Source organism: Mycteria americana, unplaced genomic scaffold (assembly GCF_035582795.1).
Source record: "Mycteria americana isolate JAX WOST 10 ecotype Jacksonville Zoo and Gardens unplaced genomic scaffold, USCA_MyAme_1.0 Scaffold_39, whole genome shotgun sequence".
NCBI classification, from domain to species: domain Eukaryota; kingdom Metazoa; phylum Chordata; class Aves; order Ciconiiformes; family Ciconiidae; genus Mycteria; species Mycteria americana.
In genome coordinates this window covers 1926450-1954259 of record NW_027445626.1, presented here as the reverse complement: position 1 = coordinate 1954259, position 27810 = coordinate 1926450, and the positions used below count along the sequence as shown (strand labels likewise).

Genomic DNA, 27810 nt, shown 5'->3' with positions numbered 1-27810 from the left:
CTGTGGGGTCGAGGGTGGGAGTCTCCTCCATGCCCACTTGACCAGCAGAAGAGGTGACAGGCATCTCTCCTGCCACATGCCCATTTCGCACCGACCGTCAATTGGGCTGAGGGATACTGTCCTGCATTATCACGATCTGGGAGGTTTTGTGCAGAGTTGCGGAAAGGGAAGATCTTTCCTGAGTGCCAGTCTGTCTCCTTGCCTCTCCTGGCTGCTCTTGGCACTGCTGTCAGGCTCTCTGGAAATGGGAGTTTCAGCTGCAGAGTCACTGATCTTGTGGGTCCTCCCATGCAGGTGTGTCCATGGGAACAAGTGTCCCAGCTTTCCTCTAACCTGTGGGGCTGTGGGCAATGCAGTCAGTGGAGCTAGGGAATGAGCTGACTCTCCCTTAATCAGATGCCATGGTTAGGACATTTCTCTCTCTCCTTGGGCTGTCCTTCCAAGCTGTGAGCTGCCCTCCAGAATGCAAATCTTTCTCATAGCATCTCTGGGTTAATTGAAAGACTCATGGAGAAGCGCAGAGATTCTACAATGGAGGAAATGCTGTTGGGTCGGTGAAATGAGCAGGAAGGGGTATCCTAGGCTCAAGTGGGGTGCTGATATCTTGAGAAAGGGTAAGAGATTTGGTTGTCTGCAGTGGATCATTCTGCTCTCAGCAGTGCCTGATCATTTTCAGGGTAACAGGGGAGTGTGATCCTCCTCCATCTCAGAAAGGTGCAATCACAGAGAACCTGAGAACAAAACACAGAGACAGACCAACTCCCCTCACTCTGCACTAAGCCACAGACAATGCTCTTGCCTCGCTGGGCTCACTCTGTTCTCCCTGAGTATGGCAGAAATGCTGAGGGTTTCTGACTTCCAAGAACATTCCACAGGTGAGATGGAGGAATGCTTTAAAAATAACTTCTCAAACTGCCTTTGGTCATACCCATTCCTTAGCACTGGGAGTGCAGATACCGACAAGCCCTTCTGTGTTAGGAGTAGTTTAACCTGAAAAATTTCAAACACCAGGATTGGCCCCTTGCCCCCGCTGTTCCCATGAACCCACTGCTGCAGAGCAGGGCTGACTCCTCGGCAGCCAGTGGGCAAAGGCCCTGCTCCCCACGGCACACTCGGCTGGCACCAACCAGAGCTCAAGCCAGAGAGCTGAAGGTCTCCTAGAAAATGGAAAGGGTGGGTGTGTAGCTGGGAGGCGTCCAAGAAAAATGGCTGTGATTTTGCTCTGAGAAGTCTACTCTAACTTGTCACTGTCTTTCCCTCCTTGGACAGTGCCCCGTGCCCAGAGAAAGCTAATGTCCAATGCCAGCTCCATCACAGAGTTCCTCCTCCTGGCATTTGCAGACACAGGGGAGCTGCAGCTCTTGCACTTCTGGCTCTTCCTGGGCATCTACCTGGCTGCCCTCCTGGGCAATGGACTCATCATCACCGTTGTAGCCTGCGACCACCACCTCCACACCCCCGTGTACTTCTTCCTCCTCAACCTCTCCCTCCTTGACCTGGGCTCCATTTCCACCACTGTCCCCAAAGCCATGGCCAATTCCCTGTGGGACACCAGGGCCATCTCCTACACAGGATGTGCTGCACGGGTCTTTTTCTTTCTGTTCTTGATGGTAGGGGAGTATTGTCTTCTCACTCTCATGGCCTATGACCGCTACATTGCCATCTGCAAACCCCTGCACTACAGGACCCTCCTGGGCAGCAGAGCTTGTGTCCACATGGCAGCAGCTGCCTGGGGCAGTGGGTTTCTCTATGCTCTGCTGCACACTGCCAATACATTTTCAATACCATTCTGCAAGGGCAAAGCCCTGGAACAGGTCTTCTGTGAAATCCCCCAGATCCTCAAGATCTCCTGCTCACACTCCTACCTCAGGAAAGCTGGACTTCTCCTGTTTGGTTTTTCTTTAGCTTCAGGGTGTTTTGCTTTCATTGTGCTGTCTTATGTGCAGATCATCAAGTCCATGCTAAGGATCCCGTTTAAGCATGGATGGCACAAAGCGTTTTCCATGTGCCTTCCTCACATGGCCGTGGTCTCCCTGTTTTTGATCACTGCCATGTTTGCCTACCTGAAGCCCCCCTCCATCTTTTCATCAGCTCTGGACCTGTTGGTGGCAGTTCTGTACTCGGTGCTACCTCCAGCAGTGAACCCCCTCATCTACAGCATGAGGAATAAGGAGCTCAAAGACGCACTGAAGAAATTGATTCAATTATTTTTCTGTCAGCAGCAATAAGCTACGCATGTCTCTTCACAAGTGATTTCCGATGTACCTCGGGAACCTCCTGTGCTTTGGGTATTTTATCTGTGATAACCAAGTTTATCCAGGAATGTCTGCCTCCACAGCACTTCTCCAGGGGCATGAACCCAGCCGGTCTGACCCAGAGGACTCTGTACGTGTGTCTGGTACTACGGTACAGCTGGCCTCCCGTGTCACTTCTCTGCAATTGTCGTGGTTTAGCCCCAGCCGGCAGCCAAGCACCACGCAGCCGCTCGCTCACTCCCCCCCCCCGATGGGATGGGGGAGAGAATCGAAAGAGCAAAAGTAAGAAAACTCGTGGGTTGAGATAATAACAGTTTAATAATTGGAACAAAATAATAGTAATACTAATAATGAATTATAACGAGGGGGAAAAAAACAATGAGAGAGAGAGAGAGGAACAAAACCCAAGGGAGGGAAAAAAATTACATATATATATAATTAAAAAAAAAAAAAAAAAAATTACAACCGCTCACCACCCGTCGACCGACAGCCAGCCAGTCCCCGAGCAATGATCGCTACCCCCCGGCCAACTCCCCCCAGTTTATATACTGAGCATGACATCATATGATATGGAATAGCCCTTTGGTCAGTTTGGATCAACTATCCTGGCTGTGTCCCCTCCCATCCTCTTCTGCACCTGGCAGAGCACGGGAAGCTGAAAAGTCCTTGACTAGTACAGCAGCAACTAAAACATCTCTGTATTATCAACACTGTCCTCAGCACAAATCCAAAACATAGCCCCATACCAGCCACTACGAAGAAAATTAACTCTGTCTCAGCTGAAACCAGGACAGCAATAAAAGGGTATTTCCTCAGCGCCGGTGTCTGGAGGTTGGACTCTTCTTGCAAAACTGAAGGGAAGGAAAGGCTGAAGAAACTTGCACTTACAAAGCTGTACTGCTGTGCCCTCGGTGACCAGTTGCACCACAGCACTACCCTTCAAGTGACATTTCATTTTTGATCATGCCCAAGCTCAGGCTCTAACTCTTTCCTTTCTCATGCTGTTTCCTCTACAAAGAAAAGCTTCATCCTCTCTGAAAGCAGCCTTCAAGCAGCTGCAGGCTACTGTGGCATTGCCCTGAGCCTCTATGTCACAAGGCAAAAGAATCCCAAGCCCCTCAGTCTCTCCACACAAGTCATGTGTTCAGCCCCTTAACTCTGCCTTAGCAGACGTCCTCTGAACCTTCTCCAGCTTCTCCCCACCCCTGCAGAACATGGAGACCCACACCAGCATAGATTATTTCAGATGTGGCCACACCCCTGCTGAGTCAAGGAGGGAGGTAACTCCCCTTGCCTGGGTGGCCACACTCCTCCTAATTCAGCCCCACATGCAGCTGGCCTTATTCGTGGTCAGCATGCTGCACTGGCCTCTGTAGCATCCCTTGAAGTGACTATGGACTTCTCCTCAGGGTCACTCCTCAGCTGGTCAGCTCCAGGCTTACCCTGATACATGGGGTTATTCTGTCTTGGCTGCAGGACTGGCCACTTCTCCTTGTAAAACTTGGTGAGTTTCTGTCGTGGTTTAGCCCCAGACGGCAACTAGAGCACCACGCAGCCGCTCGCTCACTCCCCCCGTGGTGGGATGGGGAAGAGAATCGGAAGAGTAAAAGTGAGAACACTCATGAGTTGAGATAAGGACAGTTTAATAGGGAACGCAAAAGCTGCGCGTGCGAGCAAAGCGAAGCAAGGAATTCATTCACTCCTTGCCATGGGCAGGCAGGTGTTCAGCCATCTCCAGGAAAGCAGGGCTCCCTCACGCTTAACAGTTACTTGGGAAGACAAACACCATCACTCCCAATGTCCCCCCCTTCCTTCTTCTTCCCCAGCTTTATATACTGAGCATGACGTCATATGGTATGGAATAGCCCTTTGGTCAGTTTGGATCAACAATCCTGGCTGTGTCCCCTCCCAGCTTCTTGGGCACCTGGCAGAGCATGGGGAGCTGGGAAAAAAAGTCCTTGACAAGTGTAAATACCGCTTAGCAACAGCCAAAACATCGGTGTGTTATCAGTATTACTAAAACCCAAAACACAGCACTACACCAGCCACTAGGAAGGAAATCAACTCTATCCCAGCCGAAACCAGGACAGTATCCACCCCTTATTCTATACCATTTACGTCATGCCCGGGTTCTACCCCTTCTACTACAATTAAGTTCATTTAGTCCATGGCTTTGGGCTCCATCCGTCATAATAGTCCTTCAGGGCAGAAGAGATGGTATGTGGTGTTGGATTGTTGCATGTTGAAGCCAGTTCTGGTTCCATCACCACTGCACTTTGCTTACTTTCGTTGAAGTTCCTTCTTCATTAATCTGGGTGATCCTTATTGAAAAAGTGATGACACATAGTATTATACAACAATTGACATTATACCATTTGGTTCATTGGCTATTCTCACCTAAAATCAAATCCCTTTGAGGTACACATTGGACTTCCCCGTCCTCTCGCATTACCCACCAAGTGCACCCGGGTCCTTGAGCAAAAGCAATCCCACGAATGGGCTTGCCTTTGCCCGAGGCAGGAGTAACCCAGACTGTCTTCCCCAGCATGTTTTTTATGTGCACTACAGGGAACTTATCCCCTTCTACAGTGCGTAAAAGTTTTGATTGGGCAGGGCCAGCTCGATTGACAGATCCTCTAGTGTTGACTAACCAGGTGGCCTTTGCTAAATGTGTATCCCAATGTTTGAACGTCCCACCACCCATTGCTCTCAGTGTAGTTTTTAACAGTCCATTGTATCGTTCAATTTTCCCAGAGGCTGGTGCATGATAGGGGATGTGATATACCCACTCAATGCCATGCTCTTTGGCCCAGGTGTAAATGAGCTTGTTTCGAAAATGAGTCCCGTTTTCTGACTCAATTCTTTCTGGGGTGCCATGTCGCCACAGGACTTGCTTTTCAAGGCCCAGGATGGTGTTCCGGGCAGTGGCATGGGGCACAAGATATGTTTCCAGGCATCCGGTCATTGTTTCCACCATTGTAAGCACATAGCGCTTCCCTTGGTGGGTTTGTGGCAGTGTGATAGAATCGATCTGCCAGGCCTCCCCATATTTATATTTCAGTCATCGCCCTCCATACCACAGAGGCTTTAACCGCTTGGATTGTTTAATTGCAGCGCATGTTTCACATTCATGCATAACCTGTGCAATAGTGTCCATGGTTAAGTCCACCCCTCGATCACGAGCCCATCTATATGTTGCATCTCTTCCTTGATGGCCTGAGGTGTCATGGGCCCATCGAGCTATAAATAATTCACACTTATGTTGCAAGTCCAGATCCTCCTGAGCCACTTCAATCTTAGCAGCCTGATCCACCTGCTGGTTGTTTTGATGTTCCTCAGTGGCCCGACTCTTGGGTACGTGAGCATCTACGTGACGTACTTTTACAACCAGGTTCTCTACTCGGGCAGCAATATCTTGCCACAGTGCTGCAGCCCAGATGGGTTTGCCTCTGCGCTGCCAATTGTTCTGCTTCCATTGCTGTAACCACCCCCACAAGAAGAAAATTAACTCTATCCCAGCCAAAACCAGGACAGTGACCACAGTGTTATAATACACCAGTGTTGTACCTATTTGCGGAGGAGTGCTTTCACAGCATCAAGGCCTTCTCTCTTGCTCTCTCTTCCTCCCCAGCAACTAGGTTGGATTTCTTGATGAGGGAAGAGCAGGGGACACCATTTAGCAAGGCAAAGATTTACACAGTGCATTGGTGTCCATGTCCAGGTTTTGGTAGCGAGGAGGCTGCATGTGTGACCTCTGTGAGAGAAGACCAAGGGCTGCCTCCATGCCAGACAGGGCTGGGTCCAGCCAGCTCCAAAATAGACCCACCGCTGGCCAAAACTGAGCCCAGCAACAAAGCTGGTGGAACGGGTGTGAAAATGTATTTAAGAAGGGGCACAACTGCCAGACTGGAATAGGAGTTAGTGGAAAAAAAACAGGTAAGAAACAGCCCTGCAACACTATGGTCAGTGAAGAAGGAGGAGAACCACCCCCTCGGTGGTCCAGGCACCAGAGCAGATATTCCCCTGCAGCCCAAGCAGAATACCACAGCACAGCAGGTATTTTCCTGCAGCCTATGGAGAAGACCATGGTGGACAATGTAAGCCCTGCAGTCCGTGGAGGACGCAATGCTGGAGAAGTTGGGTAATTCCTGAAAGAACTGTGGCCTGTGGAGAGCCCAGAGTGGAGCAGGTTCATCTTGAAGGACTGTAGCCTGTAGGAGGGACCCCATGGGAAAAGTGTGAGAAGGACGGAGCAGCAGGCAGGAAGTGTTCTGGACTGACCACAACCCCATTCCCCATGGCCTAGCGCTGCTCAGAGGGGAGGAGGTAGAAGAGTTGGGAATAAAGGAGTGAAGCTGAGCTGGGGAAAAAAGGGTGGGGAGGAGGCCTTCCATGGGGAAGGAGATAAGGTCTTCCAACAGCCCCAGACTTCTTCCACCCTCAGCCTTTGCAGTTACACGTGCCTGGCAGGCCCACCTGCTTTGCCACTGTCACGTTTGGACTGAAGTCCCACACACATTTTGGCATGCCCAGTGTAAGCTGGCCTCCACCCAAATCTGGAGCCCACCTGGCCATGGAGGCAGGGAGAGGACGGGCTGAGAAAGGCTCTTCCCTGGGACCCTCCCCAAGGAATGCTCCTCATGTGTGTCAGCCTGTGGCCTGGCAGGGATGGAATTGGGACAAGGGCTGCTGGGGCAGGGCTGAAGTAGCTCAGCTGGCAGAGCATTAGACAGAACATCGAAACGTCCCTGGTTCAACCCTGGGCTGATACAGTGGTATCCTCGCTCAGTTTTTTGCAGAGCCTGCCTGCTTCTTCCAGCCTACCCTGTCCTCCTTGCTCCTTCGCCTCTTGCCAGAGCACTGCCCCTGCACTGTAGCTGCAGATCTGCGGGTTAGAAGGAGCCTTCCTCTTGCTCCACAAGTCCCCAGCCTTCCCCTCAACAGGACTCTCCATTCAGTGCTTCTTTGGGGTGCTCTCCATCTGTCCCTCCTTCCCTGCTCCACAGCAATTGGCACCTTTCCTTTGTGGGGTCTCTGCAAAGACCTTGTCTCTCTCCTCTTTGTCATTCTTGATGGTGCACAGACTGCTCCCCTCCTCACACACATCCTGCACCTGGACCTCAGCTTGCAGACCAGAGCATACTGCCCATGGGGGAGGCCACTGTCCCCCCAGTCCCAGGGAGAGGCACTCCCTGGAGCTGAGGCCTGAATGGCAGCACCCTCCCTCCAGAGGTCTGTCACAGCGAGACCTCTGATGTGTCAAGGACAGCTGGCAAAGCCGTGCCCAAATAGACTCACCCACCAGACTGCACTGGCTAGACCAGCTGCAGCCCCTCACAGCCATCAGTCCCTGCACAGAGGAAGAAAGAGCTGCTCATGAGCTCCAACAAGCTGCTGGGCTCCCCTCTTGCAACCTCTTGCCGCTACAGAGCCCTGCTCGCCCCCCAGGAACACAGTGACAGCTGTGACCCAGCACATCTCCCTCTGTCTCCAGCCTCAGCCTCTCCCCAGTCAGGCCAAGGAATGGCACATACTGGACTATAGTTGCACAGCAACGTGCATGTTCTAACCCTGTGGAGTTCTGCTGCCTCACAGCTGGCTCCTTAGGGATGCACCTGCAGAGAAGTTTGGCTTTTGTTGTGACTGAGCACAAGTGAGAGGTGGTGAGAGGGAGAGACTGTCTGTCCAAGCACAGTTACTGTCTTGTCAGCTTTGAGCACGAGCTTGAACACGCTTGGCCGCAGGGGTAGTGCCTGCAGGATTATCACTGCTCCAGAAGAGTCCTTCTATGTGTTTCTTGAGCAAGAACGGGAGAGTCATTGCTGAGGATGGGTTTTGGGGTCATGTGTGCAAAGCAGAAGAGGTGAGCAGTCCATCCCCTTAACTCCACTCAACCACTCCAGAAGTTCACAGGCACTGTGGTCTGCTTTTGATTCCCCCAAACCCCCATGCCAGGCAGGGGCTCAGCAGGGAAAACTCTATGGCATTGGGCAACACAATTGTCAAAGCTGTGCCACCATGAGGACACCATCCCTGCATGTGGTCAAACCATCAGCCTTTGAGTTACCAGCTGAACACACACACCCACCCTGCCACAGAGACCCCAGCCAGGGCTGTCCCAGGGCACTGCTTTGCTGCCAGGACAGTCATCAGTGCTGAAGGAATGGGAAGGTCCCTGAGCCCAACCCCCATGCCCACCCCATGGAGATGGAAGCCTGCTCTTCAAGTCACCTCCAGAGATGCTGGGGAACAGAGGGCTGCAGGGGGAGGCCTGGTGCCTGGAGGAGGGATATAAGATTTCTGCCACCACGTCCCCTCCACAGCATGCCCTGGTATTTCATTGGAGCCTGCGGGCACCTCACCCCAGGCAGGGCATTTCCCTCACCCTGTTGCACTGCTCCTGCTGTGGAGTTGGGGACAGATGTGGCACAGAGGGCTGTTGCCCTGGGTGGCAGAGGAGGCTCACGGGAAGGGGTTTTCTCCTCTCCATCGACCCATCCCGCAGTGGGCCAGAGCGTGGGAGCAGCACCTGCAGCAAGGGCCTCCTTCTGCCCCATTGCCCTGCAGAGGCGTTGAAGGGGCAGCACTCTGCAGTGCAGCCCTGTGCTAGGATCAGGCCCCAGCACAGAGGCAGTCCCAGCTTGCCCACCTCAGAAGGGTTCAAGTGCTGTTTTCTGCAGAGGGTCCCTGGGCACGCAGGGGACAACAGGACTGTGCTCGTCATAGACACATCATGGGAGGAGAGTGTCTCTCCTGCTGGCAGGTGTCAAGGGGATGTAGCTCAGTGGCAGAGCGCCTGCTTTGCATGTGGGAGGTCCTGGGTTCAATCCCCAGCATCTCCAGGGCTGCTTTTGCCCTGACTCCCCAGCCTCAGGCAGGTGCGGGCTGGAGCCCATGGAACAGCCCATGGAGACTGGGCTCCTGGCAGAGCATGAGGAGAGGGAATCTCAGCCCGTGTGTCCCAGAAAGTGGCTCTGCACCCTGTGCTGGGGCAGTGGGGAGCAAGGCTGCATCCTCACCATTGTGGGAGGTAATCCGTGGGTCATGATCCACCCTGGGGATGGCTGGGGTGTTCAGGGGACTCGGCCACCTTAGGGCTCACTTCTGTGGGGCCACAGCCCAGGGCTTACCCTGACATAGCAGCTCTGGCATGGCCTCTGCACTGGGGGACCAGCGTGGCCCAGGCAGGGCCTGGGACAAAGAGCAGCTGGAAACCCGAGGGTGAGGAAATGGATGTTGCCGCTGGGGTGTACCACTGGATATACCAGAGAGCCATTTTGACTAGAAACTGCCCATGGCCAGCAGCATGGAAATGTCTCTGTCAGCAGGATTATTCCCCAGGGACCATGGGCTCTTGCAGCCCCACAGCCTGACCCCGAGCCTACTGTCCCTGAGATGTGCCCCTTGCCTACCACTGTGTCATCGTTCTCTGCTCCCCCTTATCAGCCTCAGGGAGGTGACCCAACATCTGGGCAGGCAAGCCCCAGCTCTGGGTCAAAGCCTTCAGAGACTTTTAATAAGAACCAATATGGACGCACAGTGTAAAAGCGGGAATAAAAATAGAGGAAACTGCAGGTGGTTTCTGCTGCGCGTGGTAAAGGGAGATGTTTCCCTGGTGCTCACAGCTCTCCCAGCTGCACAGAGCTCTCCTCCCTCCTGGCTGCACCCAGCTGCACAGCAGGGATGTGCTCTCCTGGCCTGGGGCTCAGGGACTGTTGTGCACCAAGCTGCGGTGTCACAGCCTTTGTGTCCTCATGGGGATGTGCCACAGACACCTCTTCAGCATCATCATAGCCCATGCTCCCCAGGCACAGGGACGAGGTGTCTCCTGCAGCTCCAGGGACCCCAGCACTTCTCCAGGAGCGCAGGCTGCCCCCTGCAAGCAGCAAGGCAGGACAGTGCAGTTGGCCCATGGGGTCTGTACATCACCTTCCTCCCTGCTCCTCACCACATTCGGCTCCTTCTCCCACCCACAGTCCCTCCAAGGAAAGCTCCCGCGGCAGGTTCCCCATCCCCAGGAGGTTTGGGTGTCATGACCATAGCGACAGGGGTGGCACCAGGGATGGCACCCCAGGAACCAGCAGCGCTATCTTTCCCTCTCACCTCCGAGTGCATCCCTGGAGCCTGCTCCCTCCTCTGGCACCCTGGGCATTTCCCAAGCTCCCTGCTCAGGAGCAGCACCCTCCCCAAAGTCAGGAACCTCCTTGGCATCATCATAGCCATCTGCTGGGTTGCCTCCAGGCACAACAAGAACATCTGAAAGGAGAGAGAAGCTGCTGACAGTGAGAAGATATGTCCTGCAGAGCAGAGGATAGGACGATGCACATGGAAACACAGGGTTGAGACACTGGTATTGGCAGCACCACAGGAGACCCCCATGTCCTCCCCATCTCTCATGGTGACACTCAATGACACCTCTGTCCATCACATGTCTACAGGGAGACCAACACCTTCCTGTCTCCATTACCCGGTGCTGATTTCAGACCATCCTCCTCCTTGGTGTCCCCAGGGTAGGGCTGCAGTTGGGTCAGGGACTCCTCTGCATAGGAGCCTGGAGAGATGCACAGCAGGTGGTATGGAGCGAGCCCCACTGACCTGTCTCATGGTCAGCGCTGCTGGGGAAGGGGGACCCACAGAGCTGGGACTGCATGAGGAGGAGGGCGGGGAATTTAAACGGCTCCCCCAGGACAAAAAGTGTCTCCAAGGTGCTCCCAGAGCTGCCCTAGGACAGCCCCTTCCCTCACTCCTCAGGTGTCACATGGGGTGCAGGGGCAGGAAGAGAGGGGCTGTGCAGCTGGGACGGGCAAAGACAGTGGGGAGAAAGCTCCTCTCCTGGACCCACACCCTGGAAACTCCCCCACAGACAACATGGCCCCAGTGCTACAGGGACCACAGTGTGGGGGGCTTCAGGGGATCATCTCTGGGTTGGGGACAGGGGAAAGGGTCCTGCAGATGTGCCTCCAGGGAGGACCCACACCCACCTGAGCGACCAAACCTCGTCTGCTTCTCCCACACTGGGCTGTAACCGATCTCCTCGTACACGGCCTCGGGAAAGAGCTCCTGAGCTCTCCTGGAGCCTGGGGACAGAGGCAGGGCTGGCACAGGGAGAGGCAGAGGGGTGATGGATCCCACTGTGCTCCCCCGGACCTGTTGCTTGGGCCAGCCCAGGACTGGTCTGACAGCACAGACCCACTGCACTGTCCAGGCACGGCTGCAGCACCCCCAGTGAGGGCAACGTTGCTGTGGAGATCATCTGGGGCAGCATCACCCTCGCATCATCCTTTCAGAGACAGCTCTCATGCCCCTCTGGCCCCTGGGACATGCACCCCTTGTCTGACCCTGGAGCAGCTCCCATGTTTCCTCTCCACCTGGAGCTGCTCCCTATCCGCCCCATGGGTCTACAGCAGGGCCCCTGCCCTGCCATGGTGGGGGCAGGGCTCGGCAGAGGGACAGGCTGAGGATCTGACACCTCAGACATGGACCCTACTGCCCCACACACCTCCTGTCATCTCTGTTGCCCGAGAGCCCCTTCCAGCACTACCCAGAGCACTGCCAGCCTTGGCCGTCCCCAGTCTGCCATTTCTCTCCTTGCCCCAGTGCTAGCCCCCCATGCCTCTGGGCTCTCTCTAAACCTTAATGCTGATGCCCCATGGCCAGGCAGTCAATGGGGCGGTGCATGGGACAGGTGGCAGCACACAGTCTCATCCCCTCCAGCTCTGCCTGTGCCCCTCACTGACACCCCACAGCCCTTGCAGGAGGCATCTCCCCCTGGGACTGCTGTGGAAGGACCCACCTCTGCGTCCTGCCCTGGCCCTTAGCACTTGCCCAGCCAGGAGGGCCAGGAGCAGGCAGAGGAGGGCCCCCAGGATGATGCAGATGATGACGGGCACAGAGACTCTCCCGCTGCTGGGGAAACGGCCCCGAGTGGGACCTGTATGGGTAAGAACATGGAAGGGGCAGCACCAGGTGTGGGAGAGGAGGGGGCAGCACCAGCCCTGACACCCATCACACAAGGCAGGAGGGGGTGGAGGGTCCCAGGGTGGACTGATGGGCAAGCTTCCACCCTGCTGAGTACATTCCAACCCTCCCCAACTCCACCACCACCACCCCAGTGCCTCCTCCTGGGAGTTTCCCGGCCTAGCAAGGAGCCCCTTCCATCCAGCTGTGGGTCACAGCCTGGCCCCAGAGATACCCAGCCTCAGGCAAGAGGACCAATTACCTGCTCAGGTTGGGGATGCTGCTGTCCTGGGTGTAGCTGCAGAGGAGGAAAAGGAGAGCTGGGCTGAGAGGGTGGGTGTGCAGGTATTGGGGACCCTCCTCCCCAACACACCAAGTGTGTGTCTGTACATGTCCCTCACACATCCCACACAAATTGCCGCTCCAGTAGCGCCAGAAAAGTAGGCCAGGACAGGGGCCAGGGTCTCTGCTCTGGGCAGCAGGGAGGATGGCACAGGCAGCCGCGGAGTTAGCTTTGGGGCTTTAGGGGCTCACGGGCAGTGCCCAGAGGACACCCAGTTCCACCCAGGCTGCTCCCTGCCTGGCACCAGGCTCCTGCACTCTGCAGGAACGCTCTTGCTCTTTGGAGGTCAGGGGCCATGCCAGGACCAATTGACAAAACACCTTCCCCATCTCCCTGCCAATACTCCAGCAAGGGGTCCCAGCCCTGCCGCTCACCTGAGCAGCGCACGGCAGCGTCTTCTTTATGCCGGCAAGCACCGCCATCCCCGGGCCGGGCCCAGCAGTCCTGCAGGGATGGCTCTGTCCCCCGGCACTCCGCCTGCTCCAGCCAGATGGGGCCTTGCCCCATCCCAAATGCAGCCTCATTCAGGGCAGACACCGCAGGACCACAGCCCAGCTGCCTGCACGCCACCTCGGCATCCCGCATGTCCCAGGAGTCGTCGCACACCGTCCCCCAGGAGCCACGGTGCCACACCTCCACTCTGCCCGAGCACCCGTCCTCGCCTCCCACGGCACGAATCTTCTCCCTGTCTGCAGAAGGCAAAGACCTCCCATGGCACTGAGACAGCAGGCAGAGCCCTACCACACAAGAAGGGGACACAGAGGAGCAGCTCAATACCTGTGCAGCTCGTGGAGTTGGGGCATGGGGCCAATGGCTCCGGGGACATTTCTGGGCGTGCCCCTGAAGAAAGAAACACTGAAGTGAAGGGGCTGCTGTGTGGGATGGTGCAGAAGAGAGCGAGGCTGAGCTCTGCTTGTGCCTCCCTGTACCATCTTGGTCATGGCAGCAACTGAAGCCCGGTCATTCAGGGGACACGCGCAGGACTGGGGGGACCCTGATTGCTCAGCCCCTAAAGGTCCCTGGTTCACAGAGCAGCAGTAGTGTGTCTATGGAGGGGAGGCTCTTCTGAAGCCTGTGTGATCTCTTCTGAGACCTCCCCTGGAGATATCTCTGCCTGCCCCAGGTGCTGCTGGCAACCTGGGTTACAACTGCTGCTGCACTTTTGTGGCTTTGGTCATGTTTGTGCCACCGGCAGCAGAAGGGTCTGACATGGAAAGGAATAGCCCCTCTGCATTTGGCTGTGCATAGAGGAAAGCAGGAGCTGGGGTGACACTGTGCCCAAGTGGCTCAGAGTTACCATCGCAGGTGATGTGGATCTCGTCTCGCAGGTCTTCACATGACTGCGGGTCCCAGGCAGTGGAGGGACACTGCCAGAAGGAGCTGGTTTTCTCCCCACACTGCACATTATCCAGCCACGCAGGGCCAGACACCTTGCCATAGGGCAGGCGTCTTTCCAGGGATCCTCCGTCCCCGCAGCCCAGCTCCTTGCATGCCAGCGACACCGTGCTGAGAGTCATCGAGTTGGAGCAAATGCTCCCCCACGTCCCGTTGTAGAAAACCTGCAGGCGCCAGGAGCAGCCGTCGCTGTTCTGCAGCCTGAGGGCCAGGAACTCTGGGAGGAAAGGCAGGAAGGGGGAAGAGGCTGGTGTGGGGCTGTGGGAGCCAGGACACCTCTGCACTCCCCAGGCCCTCAGCCAGGCAGGGGCAGGGCCAGCACGTGCCCCTTGCACCCGGGGGCAGAGAGAAGTCCCTGATGCACAGACACCCCTGCCCTTCCTGCTAACACTCGGGGACGGCTGAGCTCCCCAGGGAGCCCCAGAGGGACTGAGGGTGCCCATGCATGGGTGTCCACAGGATCATGCTGGGGCTCAGTGGCAGCCAGGGACAGCCTTGTCCATGCCTGGCCCTCCCCACGTCCTGGCATCCCCGGCAGCAGTCTCCCACCACAGCTGCCAGCACAGACCTGAGCAGATGACTCCCGCATCCTCTTTGTGCCCGCAGTCGTGCTGCCCCCAGGGCCTGGCAGGGCAGTCCCAGAGAGCAGCTTCGTCCCCAGAGCAGGTCACGCCATCCAGCCAGATCTGCCCAGAGCCTTCCCCAGACCGAGCAGAGCTCGCCACCTCCACCGCCCCTCCACAGCCCAGCTGGTGGCAAACGACAGCAGCATCAGCCAGGTCCCAGTCGTCATCGCAGATGGTCCCCCAGCTGCCCTGGTAGTAGATCTCCACTCTCCCGGCGCAGCGCCCAGACCCATTCACCAGACGGACCCGCCGGCTCCCTGCAGTGGGGAGAAACCCCAGTGGCTGTCAGGGCCTGGCTACCCACACACCCCATCATCTGGGGGGCCCATGAAGCACTGCTCACCCCAGCAAATGACTCCCACGTCCTCTGCAACCCCTTCCGCCAGTGCACTCTCGGGCAGGGAGGTGTTGCAGAGGGTCAGCTTGGTCTCATTGCCTGTGCACCGGACCCCTCGCAGCCCTACGGGGCCCGTCCCTCGCTCAGCCTTTGGGGGGTTGTAGGCTGCCTCTGCCTGTCCGCACTGCAGCTGCCGGCACACCATGTTGGCCTCCTGCACGTCCCACTGGTCATCCAGGACTCTGCCCCACGTCCCGTGCTGCAAGATCTCCACTCGCCCGTCGCACCGGCTCCCTCCACCCACCAGCCGCAGGGATGCAAAGCCGGCTGAGCCTGGGGAGAGCAGAGATGCCACTGCCATCGGCAGCACTGGGGAGCATGGCACCCTTCAGGGAGGAGGGCAAGGGGGACTTTTCCAACCAAACAGGACAAGTCTGAGCCTTGTGCTGACAAGAGGAGAGGGCAAAGCCCGTGCCTGCTCTGCAGCTCACACCCAGCTCTGCTGCTGCTGGGGGCACCCAGGCAGCTCCTGCTCCTGCCTGGGCGGTGGGATGAGGCTCTGCAGGGCTCTCTGTGGGGATGGCATGCGGTTGTCTGTAGCCAGAGGGATGGAGCAGAGCCCCGCAGCCCTGTCCTGGGCTCGTCCCACAGGAGAGAAATACAGGAGCCCAGGCCTTGCAGTGGCACAGGGGCCTAAGCCGCCACCCTGAGGGCAGGTGCCTGCCTCCATTCAGTCCTCAGCTCTCCCACAGCACAGCGGTCAGCCTGACCAGGCAAAGCCCTCCAGAAGGCTCCTGGGGACACAGTGCTTTCTCCAGGGAGAAATTCAGCCTGGTACTGCCATGGGACCCCTGCTTTGGGTGGCCATGTCACACACAAGGGGCAAAGGGATTCAATGCTGCATTTTCCCAGCACTCACCTGAGCAAATGACAGCGGCGTTGTTCCCATGGGAGCACGGTGAGGCCCCCAGGGTGATCACTGGGCACTGTCCCAGGTGGACTTCAGTCCCGTCACAGTGGAATGAGTCTCTCCAGACTGGTCCGAGTCCTCTCCCAAAATGCCCTCCTCCAGGAAGGGACTCGGCAAACCCGCAGTTGAGTTGACGACAGAGAACGTGGGCATCCGAGAGATCCCAGCGGGAGGCACAGAGGGTCCCCCAGGTCCCCAGCACCTGGACCTCCACCCTCCCCGCACACGCCGTGCTGCCGTTCACCAGCCTGAAGCCTGTGTACTCTGGGGAGAGAGGAGGAGGGCTGAGGGTGGATTGGTGCTCTTGTACCCTCAGAAGCTGGCGTAGAGGCCAGAGGCACAGCATGCCTTTCTTCTCCCTCTGCACTATTTTCATGCTGCAGACAACCCATCAGCCCTCCTGTCCTCACGCCCAGCCCAGCACAGTCCTTGCTCTCTTCCCCGACCCCCACCACATCCCCGGTGTTCAACACCCCACCCTGAGTCCTTACGTGTGCAGGTGACAACTGCGCTGCTCATGTGGGTGCAGGGCTGGTCCTTGCGGGACCCCCTGGGGCAGGAGATGAGGAGGGATTCATTCCCCACACACTGCAGCTCTCCATCCCACATGGGACCCACCCCTTCTCCAAAGTGAGCTGCCCCAGCAACAGGCAGGGCCACACCACACTGCAGCTCCCTGCAGACCACGTCAGCGGCTTTGGGACCAAAGTGGGAGTCACAGACAGTTTTCCACTGGTCCCCATCATGGATCTCCACACGTCCTGAGCAGTGGCTCTTCCCTTCTACCAGCCGGACAAAGCCTGGGAAAAAAAAAACCTCTGAGTGCTCTCTGGCAGTTAAATGCCCACGTTCCCACATCACCTCCAAGCAAGCCATGACCAAATGGCCCCTTGCACGTCCCAGAGGAAGCTGTTGGGGGAGTGTTGGTGACACAAAGACATCCAGGCCCCCCTGCACCCCTTCTCTACACCATCACAGCACTCAAGGGGATGTGTCTATTGCAGACTCGCTGAAGAGCCTGCAGACCATGTTGGCAACTTTGGGATCAAAGTGTGAGATGCAAACAGTTTTCCCAGCGTCCTCATCATGTATCACTGTACATCCTTAGTAGGGGCTATTCCGTCTGACCAGCCAGACAGATCCTGGAGCACACAAGGACCCCTGAGTGTTCCCACAACCCTCTGGCAGTCCCCTGATCATGTCCCATATGATCTCCAAGGTGGTCAAAGGCAAAAAGCCCCATGACCACGCCAGCTGCTCTCAGGGGGTGCTGATGGCACAAAAACATCGTTCCCCCCCTGCTGCTCCTTAGAAATCAGCACAGCACTTGTGGGCTTGCTTCTCTTCCAAACTCACAGCCACAGGAATCTCTCAGACAAACTGCTGCTGCCCCAGAGACCTTGGGCTACCCAGCGCTGGTCCCTGGCCACTGCAGCACCCAGAGCACTTGGAGTCTGGGGAAATGGTCCCAGGCACTGTTGGCTGCTGCAGCCTGCTCTGCCCCACCAAGCTCAGGGCCCAGCGTGAGGAACTCCTTGGTGCCACCCGAAATGCACCCTGTTCCAGGGGGGTCTTGGGCCGTTGGGGTGCTGCTGGTAGATGAGACATGTCACAGGGCAAAGGTACAGTCAGGCTGTACCTGTGGTCAGTGTCTGTGCCAGCCTCCCGCTCCGGCGCCTGCGGGGAAAGAGGTCTTCAGGCATGACCAGAGTGCACTGCTGGGCACACATGTCCATGGCCAACAGCTGGGCAGAGGGCAGGAGAGTGGACAGAAGAGCAACCCTGGGCTTACACGAGCTCCCAGTGCAAGGGCAGGTACAGAGGAGAGCCAGTAAAGTGCTGGCAAACCCAAAAGCGCAAGGCAGCCAGAGGCTGGGACAGACACGAGAGGCTGGACAGCGAGGCAGCACTCCTGGACGGGCTTTTGTCCCCCTGGACACGCTCTTGTGGGGTGACCCTGGGGGAGGAATGAGGTGCCACGTGCCACCCTGTTCCTCTGCCCAAGCCCAGCACTCCTCCTCTCCAAGCAATACCTTTGCTTGGGCCAAGGGACCCTTGTCTGCCAGGGGCACAACCCAAAATTCCTCATCCATCTCATGCCCTTCCCCAAGGCTGTGGGTGGCTGCATGAGTCACTCTTGGTGCCTCTGGCATGGGGGGACCTGGACCTCACTGCTGCCAGATGGGTCCTGGGTGAAAGGGAGGAGAAAGTTGGGAACCAACAGACACATCAGGGCAGGGCAGAGGGATTCATCTGAGCCACCTCAGGGGCCAGGCAGGGTAGGGGCACCCTGGGGCAGGTTCCCACTGGGCTTTCCCCAGGGACCGAGGACATCAGCAATGACAGTCCCAGATCGGCAGTTCGACCAGCCACACCGGGCCCTGCTCTGGCATTAGGCTGTTGCAACCTGAAGGCACAGCCAGATACCTTGTCCCCTATCCCAGACCCAAACGTGGAGAACAGGCTGTCCCCTTACCTGAACATATCACTCCGGCGTCAAAAGCATGAACACAGTCATGTTCACCCCATCCTGCATGTGGGCAGTTAGACAGGGCAGACTCGGTGCCATTACAGCCAACATCATCCAGCCAAATGGGGCCAGATCCTGGCCCAAAGCCTCCGTACTGAGGAGCTCCAACAGCAGACCCACAGTCCAGCTGCTTACAAACCACTGCAGCATCCTGCATGTCCCAGTAGTTACCACACACAGTCCCCCACTGGCCTTGTTGTTTCACCTCCACTCTCCCAGCACAGTGGTTGTCGCCGTCCACCAGCCTCACGTTCACAGCCCCTTCAAACACTGACACAGGACCAGTCAGGACAGTGCTGAGACCCAGCACTGTGCGTTTGGGGGAACCCCTGCTCAGGTGGAGCCAGAGGTGCCAGGGTGGGAGCCCACTGCCCTCCAGGCTGTCCCCAGGGCAGTGCAGGGTTCCCTTCTATCCCCATGGGCTGTGCAAGGCTGGGGATGCCCACCTCCAACCCTGATGGGTCATTATGCGCCGACAGACTTTGGCACTTCCTCCCACACCAATGGCCCCCTGCAAACTGACCCCCGGCTCATACCCACCCAGGGCACCCGCTCCTCCCCAGCCAGCACCCTGAGAAGAGACCTGCCCCCACCACGGCTCCCCCAAGCACACACTGCTGCTTCTGCCCGGGTCCTGAGCTCCCCTGGACCACAGCCTGCCCTGGGCATCTCCCAGCTCATCCTCCACCCTCACGCCTTTCTGTGTCCCCTGTGGTGCAACAGGATGATGCCAGTGAGCCCTCCCAACCCATGCCCCCTCCTTGTCCTCGGGCATCAGCCCTGCCCTGCCCTTGTCTAGGATGCCCCAGGAAGGTCACCTCTCTGCCAGCCTGTGGGAACAGTTACCCCAGTTCCCTTGTCTCCACAGGCACAACCTGCCCCCCCTCAGGCTGGAGCTCACCCAGTGTTCAACACCCCACCCTGAGTCCTTACGTGTGCAGGTGACAGCAGCGCTGCTCATGTGGGTGCAGGGCTGGTCCCTGCGGGACCCCCTGGGGCAGGAGATGAGGAGGGATTCATTCCCCACACACTGCAGCTCTCCATCCCACATGGGACCCACCCCTTCTCCAAACTGAGCTGCCCCAGCGACAGGCAGGGCCACACCACACTGCAGCTCCCTGCAGACCACGGCAGCAGCTTTGGGACCAAAGTGGGAGTCACAGACAGTTTTCCACTGGTCCCCATCATGGATCTCCACACGTCCTGAGCAGCGGCTCTTCCCTTCTACCAGCCGGACAAAGCCTGGAACAAACAAAGTAACTGGAGTTCCCAGAGTCCTCTGACAGATACATGACCACATCCTGCATCACCTCCAAGCAAGCCATGACCAAACCACCCATTGAACATCCCAGAGGAAGCTCTTGAAGGACTCTTGGTAACACAAACACACCCGACCCCCTGCACACCTTCTCTACACCATCACAGCACCGAAGGGTATGTGTCTGTTGCAGCACCAGGCACTGCTCGCACAATCTGCTGCTGCACAACGTGCCCTGTGCTGCCCGGCATGGTCCCACCAGCACTGCAGTGTGGTGTGCGCAGTTCTGGCCCGGGAGAACTGGCCCAGATGATAATGACTGCTGCAGCCTGCTCAGCTCCTGCAGAGCTTGCGACCAGGCAGGACCATCTCCTTGACGCAGCCAGAAATGCACCCTGCTCCCAGGGCTGTTCTGGGCTGTTGGGAGGTTGCTGTTAGGGGGAGATGTCACAGAGCACAGAAAGGGTGCAGCAGTTACCATGGCTGGTGCCTGTCCAGCCCTCTCCGATGCCTGCTCGGAGGGGGTGTCCTCAGCCAGGCACACAGGGCTCTGTCCACAGGTGCACAGGTCCCAAGCCAACGTCCAGGCAGAGGGACAGGAGACCTGCATGTCCCCCTGGGCTCATGCTGGCTCAAAGGTTAACAGCAGGCACAGACGAGAGTCAGAAAATGCTGCCAAAGCCTCTGTTTCATGGGGCAGTGTGGGGAACCATGGGCAGGCAGGAGAGGCTGGGCAGCAGGTCAGCACTGCCTGCATGGGGCTATGTCTCTGTGGGGCTGTCACAGCTCCAGGGACGTTCCAGTACCAGCCTGTGCATGCAGTGATGCAGAAGGGAGCAGCCAGAGTCAGGCAGACGCCAAGCTCCCAAGCCTTGCAGGAGCTGGCTGGACCACACAGCCGAGCCCAGGGCCAAGCACTCATGCTCTCTGAAAAGCCCTTTTGATTCAGTTGAGGTACTCATGCCTGTGAAGGGGAATGACCCAGGGGACCAGCCATCTCATGCCCTTCCTCCAAGGTGTGCAGTGCCAAGCAAGTCCCCCTGGTTTCTCCAGCACAGGGACCCTCAGCACTGTTGTCTGGGAGCTGGCAGAATGGGTGGAGACCAGTGGGGATCAGTGGACACCCCAGGGCAGGGATGGAGGATTCATCTGCAGCCCAATACACTGACTGAAAAGAGGCTGAGACACTGTGGCAGGGTTAGTTCAGCCTGGGCTAGGCTCCCTCTGGGCTTTTCACAGGCACTGGGAACACCAGCAATGTCAGTCCCAGCTCAGCAGTGTGACCGACCACATTGGGCAGTGCTCCAGTGCCCACTTGTTGCTCCCTGAGGACACATGCAAGGTCTCTTCCCCTGTCACATCCCCAGAGGTGGGGAACAGGCTGTCCCCTTACCTGAACACATCACCCCAGCATCAGCAGCATGAATGCAGTTATGTTCACCCCATCCTCTGTGTGGGCAGTCAGACAGGGTAGATACAGTGCCATTACAGCCAACATCATCCAGCTGAATGGCGTCAGGTCCTGGCCTGTTGCTCCCTGAGGGCACAGCCAGGTCCCTTCCCCTGACCCACCCTAAAGATGGAGAACAGGCTGTCGCCTTACCTGAACACCTCACTCCAGCGTCGAATCTGTGATCACAGTCATGTTCACCCCATGCTCTGTGTGGGCAGTCAGACAGGGCAGACTCGGTTCCATTACAGCCAACATCATCCAGCCAAATGGGGCCAGATCCTGGCCCAAAGTGTCCATACTGAGGAGCTCCAACAGCAGACCCACAGTCCAGCTGCTTACAAACCACTGCCGCGTCGTTCATGCTCCAGTAGCCACCACACACGGTCCCCCACTGGCCCTCATGTTTCACCTCCACTCTCCCAGCACAGTCGTTGTCGCCATTCACCAGCCTCACCTCTGCAGCCCCTTCAAACACCAACATGGCACCGGTCAGGAGAGCTCCAAGCCACAGCACTGCAGGTCTGGGGGAACCCCCTGCTCAGGCCATGTCAGAGGTGCCAGGCTGGGAGCCCTCTCCCCTCCAGGCTGTCCCCTGTGTGGTGCGGGGATCCCTTCTATCCCCACGGGCTGTGCAAGGCTGGGGGTGTGCAGGTCTGGCCCTGCTGGGTCATTCGCCATCCCACCGCACAAGGCACCTTCTCCCACCCCAACGGCCACCTGCCCCCTGCCCACGCACACCTGCACACTGTGCCCAGCCCTGCACAGGGCACCCGCTCTTCCCCAGCCCAGCACCCCCTGAACAGCCCCGTGTACACAGCCCTGCAGCTTCCCATGCAAACCACCTGCCCTGCCACCATCCAAACCCACCCCCACCCCCAGGGCTTTCCCTGTTCCCACCAAGACCATTCCAGTGATCCCCACACCCACATCCCCTCCTCGCCCCTGGTGTCAGCCCAGCCCTGCACTGGGACAGGCCCTCCAGGAAGGATGTCTCTCGACGCAGATGCCCCCGTCCCCTTCTCTCTGCGGGGCACAAACTGCCCTCATGGGCTCAGGGTCCCCTGGAACAAGGGGGCAGTGAGCAGCACACAAAGCCTCTGGGGTACCCCAGAGGTTGGCAGTGCCCTGGGGATCTCTGCCTGCTGCCATCCCCAGCTAGGCCACCACCGGCTCCAGAGGCACAGTGCTGGGGAACAGGGGGTCCCCAAAGGCTACCCCAGGACAGGGTGTCTCTGCGTCCAGCCAGGCACAGGCTGCCCCAAACACCGGAGCCCTGGAAAAGGACATGCTCTCCCCAACCCAGACAGGCAGGCACAGGCTCCATGGACTTGAGCACCTTCTGGCCCTCACCTCAGTAGCACCTGCAAAGAAACCCCATTCCCGGACACATCCCGATGGCCATGCTGCTACCCGCTGGGCCTGGGCTGGGGGACAATGGAACTGGCACTTACCGCTGCACAGCTGTACCCAGAGGAGCAGCCCCAGCATCCGAGGGGACAGGACTCCCTCTGTGCCCATCCTGAGCCTCCTGCCCTGCCAGCACATCCCTGCTCTGCCACACTCCCTGCCACGGCTCCTGGGGACTCCTGGGGACAATGACGACAGGAGGGCAATATATCTCTGCAGATGCCAGCCCAGCTACAGGATGAGCCAATCAAAGCAGCAGGGCCTTTTTCGACATTATCGGGAGCTATCTCCCCTCCGACACAGCCCGGCCCTCCAATGAACTTCTCCAGCGCCATTCATGACCATATATGAGAGACGGCTCTGCTACAGGTGTCACGTCACCGTGGTGGGGGGCCGTCACAGGACAGGGCTGCTTGTGTGGGGGTAAATGGATTTTTCACCCCCTCAACCCTGCTTTCTCAACCAGGAGCACTGAGCATCTCCTATGCCAGGCACAGCCAAGAGCCCAAGGTGAGAGTGTCCAGCCACCCTCGTGCCGTGGGAAGCACAGGGCTGGGGCTGCGCCGGAGGCTGTGTCAGGAAGGGAAGGAAACAGCCCCTGTCCCTGCTACAGACCCCGCTGTGCTGGGAGCAGCAGCTGGGAAAGGGCCTTAGCCCAGGCCAGAGCCCCGTCCCAGGAGTGCTGCCTCACCCTTCCTTCCCTGGAGAGCCCCATGGAGGGTCCCTCGGAGGAGCCGGAGCTGGGACGTGTCCCTGCCCTGGCAGCAGACGTGCAGCCCAGAGGCTCAGACAGATCCCTGACTGTCAGCGTGTCACCAAGGGGCCGTTATTCCCCGCGGGCGCATCGGGAGCTCCAGCCTGCAGGTGCACAAACCACAGCCCACGTGGCCTCGCAGCACTCCCCACGCTCCCCCCGCAGCGCCCAGGCAGGAAGTCTGTGGTTTCCTCCTGGCGCCGTGCCCAGGCACATCCCTGCGGGGTCCCCGAGCCACCCCCACCCCGACTGCTCCAGCCAGGGCTGCAGGGGCTGCTCCTTCGGCATCGCAGGCACTGGGCCGGGCAGCTCCCGTCCTCCGTGAAGCCCTTGTGACAGCACACGGACGCTCTGCACCGAGCCCCACAGCCATGGGGTGCCATTGGTGACGTGACCACGGCCACTGCTGTGTGCTCATGGGTTATCCTGATGGTGACCTCACACCCTCCTACTGCTGGCACTGTGTGTGCATGAGTTACAGTGTCACACGTGTGTGTGCGGTGTATGGACTTCTGCTCCTGATGTTTCTTCCAAAAAGCCGTATTTGGGCATGGTCAAAATATTATTTTGGTGACATCAGGAGCACCTACAGAAGCTATGTGCCAGCTCCTGGCCTACCAGCTACTCAGGCAGCAGTGACATCACAAGCTCATGCACAGCCCCTGGCCTATCTGCTACTCAGCCACAGAGGATGTCATAGCATCTACCTCTGATATTGGCCTGCTCCTGGCCTATCGGCCATTCAGGCACCAATGACCTCAAAACCACCTACAGAAACTATGGGCCTGCTCCTGCCCTACCAGCTCCTCAGGCAGCTGTGGCATTAGAAGAAGCACCTACACATGCCATGGGCCTACTCCAGGCCTATGAGCTACTCAGACATGACGTAAGACACATCAAAGACCAGAGACAACCATCCACAACTCCAAAACCTTAGTGTTCCTCAAGGACTGGACATGATTGTCCCCAAAGTCCAAGACCTAGACATTGCTCAAGGACTGGAGATGATTGTCCCCAAGCCACAAGACCTTGGTGTCCCTCAAGGACCATTGATGACCAGCCCTAGACCCCTAGACTTTGGTGTTCATCAAGGACCATCAATGACCACCCCCAACACCAAGACCTTGATGTCCCTCAAACCCCAAGACTTTGGTGTCCCTCAAAGAGCAGCAATCATTTTCCCCACCCCCCTGGCTCCCCTAGACATTTTGGGGGTGCTGGTGGCCACCTCAGCACCCTGTTTGTCCAGGACCCCACACCCCAGTGGACCACGGGCCATCCCACCACTGGTGGGGGTACGGTATTTCACCCTGGGGTTTAATTGTCCCTGCCTGAAAAACCTCGTCAGCAAGAAGACCCGGGAAAGCAAGATCAAACGTTGGGCCCGGTGACTGCGACAGCCCCTCTCTGCTGCGGGGGACACATAGCCCCCCGACACATATACATATAGCCCCCACATTTATAGCCCTTCCATTTCTCAGCCCCATTTATACCTCCCTAATTTATACCCCCTCTTTATGCTACCCATATACCCACCATGTATTACCCTCCCCATATGCCCCTATATACCTCTCCCTGTATATACCCCCATATACACTCCTCCCCATTATACCCCTCCCAATATACACCCTTCCCCATATGTACCCCCCATTTATACCCCAATTTATACCCCCCTTTTTAACCATTTTACAACCTCATTTACACCCCTCCCCATAGATACCCCCTATATAGCCCTCCCCATTTATAGCCACCATTTATACCCCCCTTTTTATAGCCCCTCAGTTATAACCATATTTACACCCCTCCCCATATATATGCCCCTTATACACCCCCATATATATACCCTCCGTATATACCCCCATATATATACTCTCCATATAGACCCCCATATATACCCCTCCCCATATATAATCTCCAAATATATCCCCATATATACAGTTTCCATATATACCCCTCCCCATATATACCCCTCTACATATATACCACTCCCCATAGCTACCCCCTATATATCCCCACCATTTACACCCGCTCCTGTCCCACAGGTAGGTGGAGGACCTTGGGGACCCCCCCCCCATCGGGGGAGCTGCCAGGTGAGTGTTTTGGGGGGTTCCCCGGGGGGCTGGGGGGAGCACCCCCTTGGACCCCCACGTTGCTCTGTGGAGCCCCCAAACTGCCCCAAAATTACCCCAGGGGCCCCCAGATTACCCCCAGGGACCCCAAAACTGCCCCAGAGGCCCCCATATTATCCCCAGGGAAGCTGAATTACACCCAGGGACACCCAAAACTGCCTCAGGGACCCTAAATTGCCCCCAGACACCTCTAAACTGCCCCGGTGATGACAAAACTGTCCCAGGAATCCCCAGACTACCACAGGGAACCCTCAACCTATACGAGGGACCCCCAAAATTACCCCGAGGAAGCCCAAACTGCCCCTGGGTCCCCACAGCTTCCCCAAGCGACCCCCAACTACCCCAGGAACCCATAAAACTACCCCCAAGGAACTACAACATCCCTAAGGACCCCCAAAATGCACCCAGGGACCTCCAACTGATTCCAAACTGCACCAGGGACCCCCAAACTGCCCCTAAAGCTCCTTGAATTATCCCCAGGGACCCTCAAAACTACCCCAGGGATGCCTAAAACTGCCCCCAGGGACACCCAAACTACCCCTAAGACCAGTTGAATTGCTTTCAGGGACCCCAAATTACCTCAGGGACCCCAAAAACTATCCCTATGGAACCTCAACCTACCCCAGGGACTCCGCAACTGCCCCAGGACTCCCCAACTGTCCCAGGGACCTCAAAACTCCCCCAGGGCCCACCACTTTCTAGGGATGCCCAGCATCTTCAGGGACACACAGATTAACCCAGGGACACCCCGATCACCCAAGCGACCCCCAAACTACACCACAACCCTGCGAACTGCCCCCAGGGACTCACAAATTACTCCCAGAAACCCCCAAAACAACACCAGGGACCCCTAACTTCCTCACTGACCCCAAAACCACATGCCATGGGACCCCAAACTGCCCCCATGGACCCAGAATTGCCCACAGGGAGATCAGGCCTGCCCGCACGGACCACCAACTGATGCCCAACTGCCCCAGGGACACTCAACACTACCCCACCGATGCCCCAAATAGCCCCCAGCACCCCCCAGCTCCTAGTGTCCATACTAGTCACCATCCTCTTCCAGCTGTCAACGAAACCCAAATCAATCAACCCCCAAAACCAAAAGCGCTTGGGAGGACCCCATTTCAGAAAGTGAAAATGGGGGAGGAGCGGGGGACCCCCCATCTGCCATCTGCCCCCCTTCGACCCCGCAGATCCCCATCATCCCCCATAAGCAGTGATGCGGAGACAGACAGCGACGATGAAGAATTACGGGTGGAGCTGCAAAGGCTGCAGGAAAAGTAAGCTGGGGGGGGCATGGGGAAGTTTTGGGGGTTCTCCCCAGTACTGGACCAGCTCTGTCCTCTTGCTGGGCTCAGTGTCTGCACTGGGGGAACATCCAGACCTGCATGGATTCACACATCCCCACACCCTGGCAGACCCCAGCAGACCCCAGAGCAGGGCTGTCTGCAAACCCTCACAGGGGCCATGGCCAAGGCAGGGAAGGGGTCGGGTGCTGGGGTGGGCAGTCAAAGCTGGGTGGCTGCAGGGGAATGAGGCACTGAGGTCGCTTGTGGGAACTGTGCCGGGAGGATTTTTCCCCAGCCCTGAATGCACCCTGTCCCAAGTGGTGGTTGCACAGCAGAGGTCTAGGGCCACATGTGGGGATGCAGGTGTGGGCCAGCCCAGGGACAGGGACAGCGATCTCAACAAAAGCCACGTTGCTGCAAGAACCTCCCACACTGATGGAAACCCTAAATTGCCCTCAATCCCCAGCCAGGCAGGGCTGTCACCCCAGTCAGTGCGATTGCTGCGGAGACCCAAGAGACATGCTGGGCTGGGAGGTGCAGGGCAGCCAGGACTGACCCCAGCACTCCCAGGAACCTCTCTGCAGCCACAGCAGCTCTCCACAGCTGGGACAAGACTCGCTGATGCTCTCTCCATGGCCAGGGGTCTCTTGGGGCTGTAGCCACTGGCACTGCCTGCTGGGAACCCCAGACCTAGTTCTGAGCCCAGTGCCCTGCACCACAGCTCTTAGTACCTCCCCTCCCATGCCACCATCCTCTCTCAGAAGCACCACCAAGTGCATTACTCCCTGACCAGGTATGCAGAGGAGCTGCTGGAGGTCTTCTCTGCTCACCCATTCTGCCCCAAATGCTGCCTCGGTGTCAGCCCACAGGCACCACCACATTCCCTCTGTGTTAGTTGCTGGGTGTCTCCACATGCCCTCCTCTGAGCCCAGGCAGGGACCCCCAGGGTGTCTCTCTGCTCAGAGCTGGCCACAATGCCTGGCTGTGCAGTCACAGGGGATCTTGGTGTTGCCACACTTGGAGAGAAGGTTGTGGCTGCCCTTGCTCACAGTAGGCATGAGGATGTGTCTGGCAGTCAGGAAGGAAAGACAAGGACAAGAGACA

The 27810-nt window shown here is 57.6% G+C and overlaps 1 non-coding gene and 1 pseudogene across 1 annotated transcript; one reads left to right on the top strand and one right to left on the bottom strand.

Annotated features, from left to right (window-relative positions):
- Nucleotides 1-641: 641 nt before the first annotated feature.
- LOC142403628 (scavenger receptor cysteine-rich type 1 protein M130-like) lies at nucleotides 642-19713 on the bottom strand (annotated as a pseudogene).
- Nucleotides 9026-9097, top strand: TRNAA-UGC (transfer RNA alanine (anticodon UGC)). Its single transcript has one exon. It is a non-coding gene; the product is annotated as a tRNA-Ala (tRNA).
- Nucleotides 19714-27810: the final 8097 nt, after the last annotated feature.